At 37.1% G+C, this 4930-nt stretch overlaps 1 pseudogene; it reads right to left on the bottom strand.

The window, feature by feature from the left end:
• Positions 1-810: 810 nt before the first annotated feature.
• LOC121472286 lies at positions 811-2522 on the bottom strand (annotated as a pseudogene).
• Positions 2523-4930: the final 2408 nt, after the last annotated feature.

Below are 4930 nucleotides of genomic sequence, written 5' to 3'. Positions count from 1 at the left end.
ATATATATATATATATGTATAGTCTTATACCACCTTAAGTTTTTCTCTGTCTCAACCACTATGCTGTGATTCTCTGCCTGACTGGGCACGCATGTACTTTCCTCAGCACTTTATTTGCTTATGAGAAGGGTATTGCTGTACTTCAAGGGAAAGACTGTGGCACCCTAACAAGGCAGTAAACATAAAGACTGGGAGGATATGTAAATCGCATGGGGATTCTGAATCCATGGATGACAGAATTTGCTGATGAATTGGACATATGGTAGAAGAGAAAAACCAGGGTCAGAATTAACATGAAAGTTCTGACTTTCAAAATTAGCAAGATGAAGCGGTCACTTGCTAAGCTAAGGGTGACAGGAAATACTTAAATAATTTTGCTGATAAAATTTATGAACGTACTATTAAGACATTTTTTTCTTGCTTTTCACTTTCTGTATCCCCAGGAAACCCTATGGAACAGACTAAAGCATTTAACTGAATTCTCCTTCTGGTATTCAATAATCTAGCCTTCATCATGTTACCTCTGGTTGCCTATATGACATGACCAAGCAAGAATCAGCCAGCTCTAAATATTTAATCTGCCCAATTGGTCACCACCTGTGAACAGGAAGTCCATATTTATTAACTCTGCTGCTTATGGAATTGCATAGACAGCTCTAAGAAATTGATCTGCTTGGACTAAAGAAGAAAAAGGAAATGGTCAGTGAATAACTTGTCAGCCCCTCTTAATATAGTGATGCATAGAAATATAGCCTAGTTTGTGTTGTTGATACAATCAAATTTGTAAAGGCTATAGCACTATTCTAGGAATCAGAATATGCCGCCTCCCATACCACCTCCCATACCACCTCCCATTCCACCCATTCCCTTCTTTAGGAATTTCGGTGACTACAACTTCTGCTGTAGTTAACAGAGAGGCCACACCAGCAGCATCCAATAAAGCAATTCTTACAACCGTCGTTGGATCAATGATTCCTTTTTCTACCATATTCACAAAATCTCTAAGCCTAGCATCATAACCAACTTCTGAGGAACTCTGTGTAATTTTCTCAACTATCAATGATCCTACAACACCTGCATTCTTAGCAATGGTCATTGCATGAATTTTGAATATTCTCTCTATAATTTTGATACTAATTCTTTGACCTTCGTTAGCTGGAGTTATTGAATCCAAGGCTGCAGTGCACTGAAGCAGGGCACAACCCTCTCGCAGAACAATGCCTTTTTCAACAGCAGCTCTTGTGGCATTGAGGGCATCTGCAACTCTGTCTTTTTTCACTCACTTCAACATCATTCGTCTCACCAACCTTCAACATAGCTACTCCATTTGAGAGTTTTGCCAGGCATTCATTCAACTTTTCCCTTTCATATTCACTAGTTGTGATATCTAACTGCTCAATGACTTCTTGAACATGTTTTTCAATTTGAGCCTTGTCACCTTTTTCTTTTAAAAGCATCACATCATCTTTGGTCACAATGACCTCTCCAACTTTTCCTAAGTTGTGAGGTTGAACATCTTTGAGATTTAGAGTCAATCCTTCTTCCCCAAACACTGCACCACCATTAGCAATATCTTTAAGCTGGTTCTCTCTACTGTCACCAAAACCCGGAGCTTTGACTGCCACAACCTGAAGACCAAATTTTAGCCTATTTAAAATGAGTGTACTCAGAGTTTCTGCATGAACATCTTCAGCAATTATGACCAAGAGCTTATGGTGAGCATTGGCAATTTCAAGAGCAGGTACAATGGACTGGACACTAGAAATTTTCTTTTCGCTCAGTGTTTTCACTATGTTTCAGAACATAGGCATCTTGGAATTCACATTTCTGACCTTTCAATGTATTAATAAAGGTGGAGAAATATAACCTCGATCAAACTTCATGGCTTCATGGCTTCAGTAATTTCTAATTCATCATTCAGTGTTTTTCCTTCCTTTACTGTGATGACACCCTTCCTTCCAACCTTTTTCATTGCATCGGAAATGATGTTGCCAGTTTCTGTCTCCATTTGCAGAAATAGTAGCAATCTGAGCAATTTCTTCAGGAGTTGTCACAGGTTTAGACTCCTTCTTAAGTTCAGCAATTACAGCATCAATGGCTAACATCACACCTCTCCTGATTTCCACAGGATTAGCAACTCTGCTAATCTCCTCCAAGCCTTCCTTGGCAATAGAGCATGCCCAGAGAGTAGCGGTAGTGGTGCCATTCCCCAGCCTCTTCATTTATGTTATTGGCGACATCTTGAACAAGTTTAGTGCGAATATTTTTATATTTTAAGTCAATTGACTTTGCTACGGTCACATCCTCCTTTGTTACTCTGGGACTTTCCCAACTCTGTTCAATAACCACTGTTTTTCTCTTTGGCCCCATAGTAATGGCTACAGCATTGGCTAAAAGGTCTACACCTTGAAGCATTAAGGCTTGGGCATCTGTACCAGATTTTACATCTTTGGCATAGGCCCAAGCGAGATAAGGAGCCAGCACTGGCCTTATTGGGGGAGGACTGCAGGTAATCAAAACATTTCTGTGGGACAGTGGCAGAGCATTCAGGTGGTGCAGCAGGCCATAGGAGGTGAGTGAGGGTCTAAATTTGCTTCTAATTTAGGCTAGCAGAACATAGACTGGCTTATCAAAACTGATAAAAAAAATAAACTTTTTCTATGATATATACCCATTATGTTCCAAAGTACAGTTGACCCTTTGAACAATGAGGAGGTTAGAAGCACCAATCTTGCTGCACAGTTGAAAATCTACATATAAGTTTTGACTCCCCAAAAACTTAATTACTAATAGCCTATTGCGAACTAGAAAAGCCTTACCAATAATATAGGAAGTCATTTCTCACATACTTTGTGTATTTATTGTATATTGAATTCTTAAGGAAGAAAGAGAAAAGGAAGTATTATTAAAAAAAACCATAAGGAAAAGAAAATACATTTACAGTACTGTACTATCTTATATATATATATAAAGAACATGTATAATTGGACCCATGTAGTTCAAACTAGTTGTTTTCCAAAGGTCAACTGTATATTCCCTATTTCTCAGTTATTATTTTTAGTTTGTATTTATACAGTTTTATGTTTCTGAAAATAGGCTTAAATGATGAGGATTTTTTTTTATGATTTAGCTTACTTATTTGAGAGGAGAGAAGAGAGAGAGAGAGAGAGTATATGAGCAGAGAGAGAAAATCTCCAGCAGATTCTGAGCAGAGGCCAATGTGGGGCTTGATCTCATAACCCTGAGATCACGACTTGAGCAGAAACCAAGAATCAAGAGCTTAACAGACTGAGCACCCAGGCACCCCTGCATGATGAGGATTTCTTCATTTAAATAGTAAATTGATATTAAACAGATTAGTTTCTAATAAGTGAATCTTATTGAGATGAAGGAAACTTTAAGGAGTTCTCAGAGTAGTAACAAGGGGTCTGAAAATCTATTATGGATGATTTTGTAGATTCAGTAAACGGTATCTCCCATATCATACTTAATTTTTCAAATGCCCATGATATAATTTTTAAATTATAAACTTATTTGAAGATATCACTGACCACATGATAGTTTGTTGCACATTATCCTAATCAAAAGTTGCTTAAAGCATCACTACTCCCTAGCGGATATCTACAAAACATGCACACATTAAAAATCAGGTCTTCAGACTTGAAAAGGTGTAGATACTAATTTCCTTCACCTTAGTGAAGTAACTGTCCTTAACTGATGCAGTCTATAATCTTCTGTCCTTTTGTCTGTAGTTAGTGGAGAGTGAAGACATCTGGTTATGATCAAATAGTCACAATCCTCTCATTTAAGTTACATGATTCAGACTATTTTTTTACATATTTGGAAAGACTATGTACAAAAAAAAAGTGGACAGAAGGTCATGCTAACCCTAGATTATTTTGAATTTTTTCAGGCTTCATTGGAAATACCAATGCCCTATCATTATATTTCTTAACCCTTATTCTACCTGAAAGATGCTGTCATTTTAAAGTTCAATCTAAATGAAGCTGGCATTGCCCAAGTGCTGTCTTTGGTTAATTACTAGTGCTTAGTTGAGGCTCAACACATGTCAAATACAAGTAATTAAAACTAAAGTGCCCTCAAGCAAAACATTAAAATTCTTGCATTCCAAGGGGCCTCATTAAAACCAGATGACTAGCTTGGCTTCTAAAAAGACTTGGCTAAAACATATCCACTTCCAATCCATACTGTCTTACTTGCTTACAGCAGAGAATCACTGACTCGAGAACCCAAGGGTCCTCCAAAGTTTATCTAACCTCTTTCCAAGCAGAGTCTTATTTTAATATCTTGGAGAGAAACTATCTAGCATCTCTTTAGATTCACATGCAAGAATTTTCCAAGGAGCCTTGCATCATTAATTTGTATAATTTCTGAGAAAAACAAACAAATAAAAAAACTTTGCTTTATTTTGCCTGAATTCCTCTAATACATCTCAGCCCAGCCCATGAAATTTTGGCCTCTCTGTTATAAAATAGCACTAGTTTTAACCGTGTCACTGAATAATACCCCACCCTGTGTACCTTCAATACACAGAGAGCACAAACTATGTACACTCAAAAAATTTGTAAAGCCCATATTTAGTTAATATACATTTTTAACCATGTCTGAGCAATTAATAACCAGTTATTTAATCACTCATCATTATAGAGTATAAACTAATATCATATTTCTTTTTTAATATTTTATTTATTTATTTATTTATTTATTTATTTATTTATTTATTTATAAGAGAGAGAGAAAACAGGGAAAGGAGCTGAAGGAGAGGAGAGAGAGAAAATCCCAAGCAGATTCTGTGCTAAGTGCAGAGCCCAATGTGGGGTTGATCTCATGACCCTGAGGTCATGACCTGAGCCAAACCTGAGCATTTAGCCAACTGAGCCACCTAGGTGCCCCATTAATATATTTCTTA

Source organism: Vulpes lagopus, chromosome 11 (genome assembly GCF_018345385.1).
Source record: "Vulpes lagopus strain Blue_001 chromosome 11, ASM1834538v1, whole genome shotgun sequence".
Classification (NCBI taxonomy): domain Eukaryota; kingdom Metazoa; phylum Chordata; class Mammalia; order Carnivora; family Canidae; genus Vulpes; species Vulpes lagopus.
Note: the sequence above shows the minus strand (reverse complement) of the source record. Positions and strands in the feature narration are given on the sequence as shown.